Raw genomic sequence first — 12,435 nt, forward strand, 5'->3', positions numbered from 1 at the left:
ACCCAGATACACAGCTCTAATCACAGACCTTTACAATAGACTTGCTTCTGTAAATGAAGCCTTTTTCTATCATTTGAACCCAACTCCCTCCCCACAGACACAAATAATGATTCAGGGGGCAGACCATGTGAAATTACATCTACTCACATTTTCCCCAGAGAGACTGAAAGACTCCTACTTTCCTATGGGCAAGTGAACCAATGAATGCATTTCCCATGTTTATTCATTGTGTTCTTTCAGTATCCCATGGGGCTTTCTGTGTGTTTGGGAGTTGTATGTGTATGTTTCTGTGGGCTTGGGATTGTGTAAGGCCAGAATGCCTCAAAACCACACAAGGCCATGACACAGAAAATAAAAAATTCAAGATTGTGTCATAAATTAATTTCTTTCAATACATATTTTATCAATCTTAAAACTGCTCCACTCTAATTTCTCCTGTGTGACTGTAGAGGAGAGGCCATGATTACTTGATCTTTCATGGTGGGGGCCCCATGGACCCTGTAAAGACATCATTTAGGAGAAATAGATATCTCCCAATGGAGAAAATGTTATTGCCCAATAATCGCTGCATATGTCTCACAAATGCTTTTTGTTAAATTTATTGGGGTGACATTGGTTAATAAACTTATATAGGCTTCAAGTGTACAGTTCAATAATATGTCACACGTATATTTGCATTGTGTGTTTACCACCCAAAGTTAAGTTTCCTTCCACCACCTTTTATTTGACCCCCTTGACCCTTATCTCACAAATATTTTTGACATGGCAATTTAGATATACCTCTCAATTTTCTTTAGTTTTCCCTCCATTTATAATATCCCCAGATTTCTGAGCCACATTTGGGTTAAAGCCCACAGTTAAAATGAAAAATGAATGAATGAATCAATCAATCAATCTCTCTTTCTCTCTCCCTCCTCCCTCCTCCCTCCTTCTCTCCCTCAGTGATAACGTTTGATGATTGTAAAGTCCTTCCAGTTCTAACTTCCTAAGTGCACCTTAATCTAGTTCTCTAGACAATCTTATTTTTTAAAAACTGTGGTGGAAGGAGCACTTCAAAATAAAAGTAATATGTTCAATCTATTAGAAAGCAGAAAAAAATATATTTAAGCGGAGGCAAATTTGGGTTCTTAAAATAATCTGTGTTCAATGGAGCCTCAATCCACTTACCTCCTTATTCTCCAACACACACTCTCTATTTTACTCAGGTACTACTCTCTAACACTCCCGCTCTTGAAAATCTTACTCCTGTTGTCAAGTCAGTTTTATCCTTGAATTATCTATTTGACTTCAAACATAATGCCTATTCTTCAAAGCATTTAATGGAGCCTTGTTCAACTATCTCAACCAAAACTGTACTCCCTTCTCTGGTAAACTAAAAGCACTTATTACAACATCCTTTAAGGTTTTGTTTTGTTTTGTTTTGTTTACTTTTAGTATTCTTTTCATCTTTCCTATATTTTTCAAGCAAAACAAGATTATTACAGAAAAATAAATTTCACTCACCAGCACCTAGATAAAGCTAAGGATAATAATTTAGTGTATGTCCATTCAGATATGCATAATTCACATATTTCTTTTGATGAAGACATATAATGACATTTAACACAGCTTACTGTGGATACAAAGAAGTATGATTCATCTCTTTTTTTTCATTTCTAATCTTTGAAATGCTAAAGCAAAAACATTTACTCTTAAAAGTCTTAGACTTCTTGTGTTATTAATATTTATATTAATATTTTATATTTTAGTAAGCATAAATATTACAAAGCATACATTATTGATGGCCCTTTAAAAAATAAAGGTTAATTTAGAGATAAAAATATTTGCAGATCACAATTAAATACAATACATACAGCTGCATCTAAATATTATTTTAATATTTTGCCACCTCTGAGACAGAAATTCCTCCTTCACAGGGCTTGAGTCCTTTTAGTTTTTTTAAAAGTTGACAGCACATAGAATTTCAATGAGATAGTTAAAAAAGATAAAATAAGCAATGCTGAGATATTAGAAGTGTTTGTGACTGTTTTCACTGTAACTTCTGTCAAGGTACACCTTTTTAACTGTATGATACTATTGTCGGATGAGCTCCAACAAAACAGGGGAGTAAACCAAGAAAGTCGAAGACGTGATATTAATGAACTAAGAAGTCCAACACAGAATAAAGGCAGATGAAATTGCTAGGAAGCAACCAGTCCAAATAGAATAGAAATTTCCTGAGGGATGAATACATTATCTGAGATGACCACGGGGGACTGAAAGGTATAGAAAGCCTTAGCAATAGGCACAAAGAATCCAAACAGAGAGAAAAGTGGGTAATCAGTTAACATAACCTTTATTACTTGCAGCTAAGCATTAAATTGATACACTCTTGCAGCTAAAAAGTCAAGAGAGAGAAAATACTGACCTACTAGGGTTTCTTTGTCAAACTTGTTGCCACTGCTGTTCAATAGCTCAATACCCCAGAGTTCTCTGCAAGAATATATATATACAGATTCAAGACTTAATAGGACAGATAGATTAATACTTTTAACAAAAATGTAATCACATGACATTTTAGGAAAATATTCTGACTTTTATTTTTTGTAGAAAACAAGTATTTTCCCAATATGAAAATAAGTTAAGCAATTCAGAAAAATACAAATATATCCCACACATTTGGTTAGTGGAATCTCACATATCTCTATGCACTTAGAGAAACATGAGAAAAAGATAAACAGAAAATGATAAATATTTTTATATAAATTTATTCATACTACTCATGCTATTTTTAAATATATATATATAATGTAGCAGCAGGAAAAGTACCTACTATATAACTAAAATATTTATTCTACTTCAGAGTCCTTTTTTTAAACAGTGTAAGATAAGATTCTTAATATAATATCCTTGATAAAGAAATAATTTTTCATTACAGAGGTTGTGGCCATTAGGTTTTTAAACATTTTGTCTTATTTTGAGAATCAATTGGATCTCTAAATCTAAAAAATGAGGAAAATGGCATACTGCAATTTCCTACTACTGAAGATTTAAGACAGCTTGCTTCAGAACTTAAACTATTTAGCAGATACAGCAACTTGTCTGCCCAACGGCCATTACACCCTTTCCTGTTGACCTAGCACGTACTGATTTTCTTCAGGTAGAAAAATTTTTAGAGAAAGTGGGCCTCACTTTGAGCCACAGGAAATTAAACCATGACTGACCTAAGCCAAGCTCTGAATTGCATCCTTTTTTGTCAGTCATTGGTGTAGAGATGGTCATTTGGCTCAATTTTGGCGAATGAAATACAAGGAAAAATCTCTTGAGAGGCAGTGCTTCTAGAAGATTGTCCTTCCTGATAAAAAGAGAAAGAGCGACAAATAATTTCTACTTGCTTTTTTTAAATCAGTTATAAATATTGTTATGTCAGAAAATTCTCCCACAGAACATCTGAAAATGTCTCATTCACCATATGGCCAGGAAAAAAATCTCTAGTCTGCTTTCATTCTTAAAGTTTATTTTCTAAAGTGATTTGGGTAAAAAGATAAACTGGAGTAATATAATAAAAAGTCACCTAGTAGCGAAAAGTGAAACTCTGAAATATGCTGGTCTGTGAGGAGGTAATATTTGAGACCTGATAAAATAAAAGATCTGATAGAAAAGGATTCTACATCTTATCCTTTCACTCTTTATGCTCTTTATTAATAGAAATTCTTAATTTCAATCCAGTCAAATTTATCAAAGTTTTCTTTTGAGGCTAACAATTTTATTATTATTTATTAACAATTATTAACAATTATTAACAATTATTTTCAAAAATCTTCCCCTTAATCTCTTCTAAAAGTTTTATAGTTTTGCCTTTGACACTTACATCTTGAAAACACTAGAAATTGAGTTTTTTACATGCTGGACTATCCATACAGTTACTCAATTGTGCCAGTACCATTTGCTGCAAAGCCCTTCCTTTATCCAGTGATCTATCATGCCATATATTTCCTAGAACAAGTGGTTATAAAGGCATGAATCTGCTTCTATGCCTTGTATTCTGTTCAGTTTATTGGTCAATCTTTGGATAAATACCATCCAGTTTTATTTATTGACACTTTATACTACATTTTGTTATCTGGGGCTAGCCTTGGCCCTTTGCATTTTAAAATCAGCTTGTCAGGTTCTGTGATATCAATCTGCAAATTTGGCTTTTAGAGATATTTAAAAATGTTAGTGATTGACTAATATTAAACATTAGATTTTGCATAAAAATTGAGGTCTCTTGCTTCCTTTAGAAAAACAGAAGATTTGTTAGTTCTTGAAATTTACTGTACGCAATAATCAGCTGAAGCTACTGAGGTACAGATCCTCTTTTTTTTGCAGTTTCTACTAATTTCTATTTTCTCCCAGAAACTGAAGCCTAGTGACACTTAAGTTTATCATTGTACTTACACTATCAGTTGTATATTTAGCTGAAAAAGTAGATTTATGCTCAAGATTAGTTCCTTAGTTCTCCTCAACTTCAAACGCATGGAAATTGGAGATCAAATATAAAATGCAGATCCCCAAATAAATAGCCAGAGTTAAAATGAGAAAGTTCTTCCATACATCAGAAATGAATCAGAAACACAACATGCTCCAAGTATGAAACTAGAGAGTCATACTTGGAACTCAGCTCTGATGGAATCAGGCAAGTTTTGGGAGATGGGGGTACCAATATGATAATTTGAAACAAAGCACTTGCGTTGGGGCCATAGAAGGAGGTATAAAACAGCTAACTAAGTAGGTGGCTGGATCATGTGACTATGAAGAAGTCAACATGCTTACTGGAGCTCTAATTAAATTACCAGAGCCTGAGACACTATTACAGGACCTGACTCTATACAAGGGGCCCACAGAGCCAGGTGAAGAACAACAAAAACTCAAAGTCAAAAGATAGGGAGAAAGAAAAAGTGAAAAAAAATTAAAATAAAAATAATAAAAACAAGAAGCCTTTCACTCAAAATGTGTGCCTAAAAGCACATACATTTCATGTGAAAGAAACACGAAGTAAACAACTAGAACCTTGAATTCATCCAAGATGAAATTAAATGCAGAGAATAATCTTCCAAAGACTCTAACGTAGGATGGTGAGGATGTTCTAATCGACTTAAAAGGGCACAATATTTACTAAAATGCTCATTACATTTAGAAAAATAAACAAGGTAGCCATGAAAGCATAATCAATGTAAAAAACAGATCAACTACAGACTTCTGAAATGAGAAATATAGCCATACGAGTTTTTCAAAAATCAATAAAGAAAACAATTTCTAGACCTAACATTAAAGAGGGAAGTAGTGTATTGGAAAGTCATATTTAAGAGTCCACCCAGATTTTAATACAGACAGACAAAGGGATACTCTTTAGAAAGGAAAGGGCAAACAACATATTGAGAGGCTAAACTTAGATGTGATAAAGTTTCTAGAGCAAAAGAATGGAGAAAATGGTAAAGAAACATCATGAGAAGAGACTTAATCAAAAATATTACAGAACTGAAATCAGACCTAAACTCTTAACGAGAAAAAAAATCAATCCACTTCATGAGTACAATAAGGAAAGATAATGTACACTCAAGCAAAATGAAGAATTTTTCATAACTGAAGACGACATGAATCTTTAGACAAAAAAAATACTCTAAAAACAGAATAGGATAAATAAAAAATAAATTTTCAATAAATATAAATTCTTAACAATTATCTCTTTGACTACTGTTTTTCTTCCATTCCCTACATTTCACTGTGTCTATATGTTCTAGAACTCATATTCAATCGATGACATAGTCAATCAACCTATCATGTCTCTTAATTACTTTGATTTTTTTCTCTTTTGCTGTCTTCACACTTTCTAGACATTTAACAACTGTATTCTAATTATACATTTATTCTATGACTGACACCAGGCTGACATTTATCCCATCTGCCTAATTTTTTTAAAAAAATTAATAACTTTATTTTTGCTTCCAAAAATTTTAAATTGGTTCTTTTTATATCCATTGTTTTTGATTCATTATAGTCCCTTGTTTCATAAGCTTTATGATTTTTAGTAGAAGCTATAATGTCATTTGTCCCTTAAAAAGTCTTTGACTTTTCTCATATATGTTACTTCTTCCAGGATTAAGAGGAAATATTAAAAGGCAAAATACAATTATATTCATAGGAATAACAATTCGATTGACAGTGACTTATCACGAACAGGAAAGGGTCTGAAGACAGTAAGCTACTATCTTAATGTGTCAAGAGAGGGTAAGCTGTTGTTCTAAAATTTCACATCGTCAAGAATACTCCTGAATGAATGAGAGCAAAATAAGTATTGTTGGATATACAAACAAGCAGGTATTGAGGACCCACAGAGCTTCAATATACTAATAAAGTACATTCCTCAATAAGAATTAAAGTGAACTCACAGGTAAATCAAAGCATAAAAACAATATAGAAACATAATATGAAAAATATGTTGGCAAATTTTATAACCTATGGACTATAAAATAATTACTTTGGTATTTTCAAATGGTAAAATTAAATCTTTTGAAAACAATAAGTAAGCAAAGAAAGGGATGTTTGATAAGTAAAGAGTGCTAAGATTCTTAATAAGAACTGAAACCCTGAATGACTTTAAATTTATTAGGATAATTTCTTAAACTTAGAAATACTAATTAATGGAAATCATCAAAAATAGAGATAGAATTCATGGTTTCTGAAATTACATGACAAATAAAACTAAAAGCATGATTGATCCAAAAGAAGGCAGAAAAAAAAAAAAAAAAAAAAGACATAAAGACAAAATAAAAATTTAGATAAACAGAAAACATAAAATAAGCTGGCATTAATAAGTCTATGTACATTAATTATCACATTAAATGTTAATATAAGACAGTAAAAGACAAGAGTTAATAGTATTGGAAGGAAAACAGAAAATCAAGTAACAAAATCTTTACATGAAAGATACCTGAATTACCTAAACATAAATACAACATCTCTCCCCTCTCTCCTTCCCTCACTCCCTCCCTCCTCTCACTCTCATACACACACCCATACACACGCACACTACATACATAAAGGTTAAAGATGAAATAATGAAAAAACATTCTAGCCTTAGAGAAACTAGTAGTAGCAATATCGATATCATTCCAAAGCATCTATAGCTATAAGAGAGCTACTATAGAATAATAATGAAAGGAATAATCCACCAAAAAGATAAAATTCAGGATCTACTCACTACAAAAAACTTAGCAAACTTTAAATAGAAAGGAACTCCTTTAATCTGAGAAAGAGTATCTCCAAACCTACAGAAACATTACATTTAATGGGAAAATATTAAAAGCTTTTCCTCTGAGTTAGAATGTAAAGCTAATGTGCTCCACTAATACAACATCTATTTACTGTTGACTCAATAACTAGCCAGCAATGAGGCAAAAAAAAAGTAAAGGGCATAAGAATGAAAATGAAGAAAATATTCGTAAAACATAATTGTATATGTAGAATAAAACTATGGGTCAACTATTGAAATTAGTAAATTTATAAAAACTCTGGATTCAAGGTCAATGTGCAAAATAAAAAATATATATATACACACATATATATTTTTAAAGATTAGAAAATCTATAAAGATTTCTAACCTCTCCAAATGGAGCTATACTTTCAATGAAATTCAAATCAGAATCCTAGCAGGTGTTTTTCTACGTGAAAAATCAATGATCTTATTCTAAATGTTACATATGAAAATGCAAAAGATCAAGGATAGCTAAGGAAATCTTGAGACAAAAATATAAAGTAGAAAGACTTACCCTATTGACTATTATATTTCTTATAAAGCCACAATAATTAAGTCAATGTGGTTTGGGGGCAAAATTAAAATAACCAATGAAACAGCTAGATTAACTCAGAAATTCAGAAACACACATACACAAAAGTGGTGCTGGTGTTTTCAATAATAATGTTGGGTCACTTGGCTCCATGGAAGGAAACTAAAACACATGATACACAGAATAAATTTCAGGTAGGTTTTCATTCTAAAAATGAAAGAGAAAAACAAGCCTTCCAGGATACAATTAAGGGATCTTAGAGTGGCAATATTTCTGAAACAGAACGCACACAAAGAAAAGATGGTCTCATTACAATATCATACACACTGACTGGATTCTCTTTTCTTTTTGTATTTTTATATTTTAAGAACAACACATTTTCATTTTAGCCTCATTATTAAAAAAAAAAAAAAACCTCTTCTCAAAAGAGACTTAAAAGAGTAGAGAGTAAGACTACATTTACATTTTTAAAATATTTTATAAAACAAATGTTTTCACTGAACATAATATAATGCCACGTACAGAACAGAAGTGAAATACAGAAGCTGTTTTTGTAGTAGAAACTTTTTACCACATTCTCACAGGCTAATACTATCCCTTAAACTGGGATAAGTGACAACAGTAGCCACATAATCACATTCTAAGATGTGACTAAGGGTTTTCCTGGGATCAGGACAACCATCCCTGGAGAGTAAGCCTAGAACACTGACTGAATCAGGAAAAGCTAATTGAGATTGTGCTCTGTGACATAACCTATAGAGTATGGCTTATACCTGTGGCTTATACCTCTTCCACCTTCACTGATAATAAGAATACAATGGAATTTTTATTAAATCCCTATAGGATTTCTGCTGGCCACATATTAACACCTGCTGGGCAGCAAAGAAAAGGAGCCCCAGTGTTCTCACTTCCCTGGATGGAGGATATTTCTAGGATGTAGTAAAAGCTAATGGTTCTCATCATGGGAAGAAATAAAAGATAGGTCAAGAAAAATCATGTAACACCTCCAGCTTCATCTTCAATTGTAAAAGAAGGCAACAGTATTAGACGGCTTTTATGCCCTTTTCAGGCTTATACCATGAGACAGGGACTTCTAGTGGCACCAGTCCCTTTCCATCAATGTGAACAGGGAGGGGTTCTAAGAGGAGTGAGAACAGCATGGGCATGGATACTGAATGTTACTCTGACAGCATGGGCATGGGTACTGAATGTTACTCTGAGAATTCTGGCATAGTGCAAGGAAGAGGTCTTCAGAAAGCTGGCCTTTCTTCTTCCTAAACCTGAAAATTTCTGCCAGCCTTTTCTCCTGCTCTTCTGTAAATCATTAACCAGTTAATATATAAAGGTTTGTACCAAGGAGGGTATTACTTATGTATTTTCCTCAGATTGGGTTTGAAAGTCCAGGAAAACTCACATAGAGAGGAAAGGTTTGAGCTGAAGCATCTACTGCCTCAAACAGGTTCGGTGGACAGTGAATCCCAGATACTTTTTCTGCCTTGACCGTGAGGACAGGATGCAGGGGTCCTGAGGAGGCTTCTGGATGTGAGGGCTTTATAGTCTGATCATCTAGAACCAACTCATTCCCCAGACACATACCTGTGGAGTCCAGGGAACAAATTACAAAGCATCTTCCCACCATTCTGTGTCTTCCCTCCTGAGTATGGCTCTCCAGCTTTTGTGTGTGTGTGTGCGTGTGTGTGTGATGCTTATGTAGAGAAGTGAAAACTCAGGAAAATGTCAGGCTTGATCCTACTCAGGAAGTTCTTCCCATGAAAATGTAACAGGTATAAGCCATACTCTATAGGTTATGTCACAGAGCACAATCTCAAAGTATTTGGACTGATTGTGTAGTTGATCTTGAGGTTGGTACCTGCCACCAAACTCCCTTCAGAATGATTTAAGTTTCATGATGTGGTATGTGTGACCCCCATGGAGCTTGTTAAGGCAAGCACCACAAAGGACTATACCCTCCCTAGGGAGTTAACAATCTCTGTCTGCTGAAAAGTGTTACAGTAAGATAAATTATCAAAAATGTCCATCTCAAATATTTATTTTTACTTAAAATTTATGGAGACTGAACCCTATCCCCTCATAATTGGGGCCTTTTCAGTGGCTTTAATGACATTGTATTTACAGTCGAGACAGGAAATCAGTGGGCACTGCTGATTCACCTTGATGTGCAGTAGGTAAAGATTTATTCCAGACCACTACGTTTTGGGAAGAATCTTGGCATCAAAAATATTAATTTATATGTTATCAGCATATAAAATATATTGAAACCTCTGGGACTGAAAAGGACCATAAAAAGAGCTTGTTCGGAGAAGTGCGCAAAACAATAATATTTATAGGAATATAATGTAATAGTCAATAGCAGAAGTCCCAGATATAGCACAGATATTGAAGTCACAAATAAGACTTCAAATAACTAAAATTTATGTCAAAAAGGGGAAACAATTATATAAAAATGAAAAAATTTAATATTTCAGGGAAGTATGAGAATATACAAAAAGAATCAAATATTCATTTTGAAACAGCAGCATATAAAATCTTAAATTAAGAAAACATCAAATAAATATAACAGATGACCACCCCCAACAGAGAGCAGGACAAATGAACTTATAAGAAGATTAATGTGGCATTAATAATCTTTTTTTCATTTACTATGAATTATAATTTCATTTAATATAATATATAATAATTTCATAAAATATTAATTATATGAATTACATATTGAAAGTCAATAAATATAGTCTAAAACCTGACTTTTAAGAAGATATTCTTTAACATGCATGTTCCTTATAAACAGGCACTTTATCTATCTTCTAATGTTGGAGATCTTGGATGTTTTCAATATTTAACTACTACAAATACTACAGTGAAGAATCTGCTCACATAATTACTTCCTTAGATAAATTCTTTAAATTAGAATTACTGGATCAAAACTAATTTGTAGCATTCATCTCTTTGCTATTAGTACCAAATTGCCCTGTGGAAAAATATAAGGCTTTCAGCCCCCAATAGTGTTATATGGTGTTACTTATTTTCTCAATATCTTACCATAAAGAAATAATAAAATGAAAAAGTTATCAATATTAATTACAGACATTATATTCATTTTACTTTAATATTTGTTACTGCTATTTGCATTATGAATGCTAATTATTGAAGAAACTATTTTTAAAGTGTTCTAAAAATGCTTAAAAAGAAATTTACATTTTGTGTTCTAATCAATTTTTTTTTTTTTTACTTTAAACTCTTGGAACGGTTAGAGGAAGAAACTTAGTTTTTAAAAAACAGAGGAGAAATCCACCTAAAAACAAAGCTTAATAAAGAAGACTGAAATGTTTATTAGTAAGCACTTTCTAAGAAATTTCTCTTTTGTGAATACATTATAATGTGGTCTTACAGAGCATATTTGCGGCTAGAGAGGGTGCTGACTTTGTGTTTTTGCAACTCATTTAGAAAAATGAACATAAATGCCTCTAAAAAGCTCTAAAATGACGAATCAGTCAAAATCAATGATATTGAGTCATTTTAATTTCATATTTAAATACTCAAGTATGTTCTATTAGAAAAAAAACCCTATAACTGCCTAGGCAGAGGCAAACTTCATCAGTCATTCTATATTCTGCTGGAATACATACAACATGGTCCATACAATACAATTTGAGTCCAAATAATATAATTTGAGTCCATACAATATGGTAGTCATAAAAGTCAGCTTTTATCTAAGACAAAAATTTCTAAATTTATCATGTCTCATAAATAAATCAAGATCTCTTTCTCTGGGATTTAATCCCTGTAGCACATACCTCTCACTCAGCTCCTCAAATCTCTCCTCAGTTCTCTGGGACCCTCACCCACTTATCCCACAGGAGCCACCACTCTCACCAACTCTAGGCTCTAACCTGTTTGACTTCACTCTGGAATAATCTGAGAGCACCTCACTTCATGTCACTTCACATGCCTCTTGTTTCCCGATCCAAGGCTTTCCTTTTGTCCCTGAGGAATGTCACTCTGTATTACATGGTAGCCATGATGTACATACGATTTGTAATGTGGGATAATTAACACCCCATAGAGTGAGATACATCTTTCACCAATGGGAAATAGGAGTAAGCAATTCATTTCTTTGCTTTAACTCCCCCTAGATGGATTGTTTTAAGATGTATGCTTCTTAAGACCACTCATAGAATAATCCCATGAGGCAGAACAATTAGTTGTTTCTTACACTAAGCAGTGACCAATATCAGTATGGCACCCTAGAACTTGAGCTCCCTACTCATGTCTCACACCTCTTTTTCCTTGTTTATAATTAAACGTTGGTACATAAACTTTTACACCAGGCTAATGAAACCAATGAAATTGCTAAAAGCAAGTGGTAGAGAGCTCAGCCTATGAGGTAAAGGCGTTCATTCCCTGCCACTCTGGAGAGGTAGAAATTCAGTTCCTCTAGCCCCAATAAAGTAAAAGAGAAAAGGAAGACAAGTAAGAAAAGTAAATGGTCAGGTGCACACGTACCCTGGCTTTCCCATTCTGGTTTGAAATCACAGATTGGAGATTATTAGATCTGATGAAAATAAATCTGAAACTATAGGAGTATTTCTCTGCATTCCCCATTAGTATC

General features: G+C 33.1%; 1 protein-coding gene across 15 annotated transcripts in view; it reads right to left on the reverse strand.

Annotated features, from left to right (window-relative positions):
• Positions 1 to 12,435, reverse strand: part of LOC105304106 (olfactory receptor 6B1) — a 98,170-nt gene that overhangs the window by 20,967 nt on the left and 64,768 nt on the right. For 13 of the 15 annotated variants that reach the window (XR_002776788.1, XM_023522084.1, XM_023522083.1 and 10 more), the window contains 2 exons: positions 3,204 to 3,334; positions 2,408 to 2,472 (listed from right to left, as the gene is read on the reverse strand). The exons of 1 other annotated variant lie outside the window; for it this stretch is intronic. The gene's annotated coding sequence lies outside the window, so the exon portion shown is untranslated. Of the gene's footprint in view, positions 1 to 2,407; positions 2,473 to 3,203; positions 3,335 to 6,195; positions 6,291 to 12,435 lie in introns of all 15 variants that reach the window. One more of the 15 variants, XM_023522080.1, reaches the window with a different exon arrangement.

This window comes from Pteropus vampyrus, unplaced genomic scaffold (assembly GCF_000151845.1).
Source record: "Pteropus vampyrus isolate Shadow unplaced genomic scaffold, Pvam_2.0 Scaffold329, whole genome shotgun sequence".
In the NCBI taxonomy this organism is placed as follows: domain Eukaryota; kingdom Metazoa; phylum Chordata; class Mammalia; order Chiroptera; family Pteropodidae; genus Pteropus; species Pteropus vampyrus.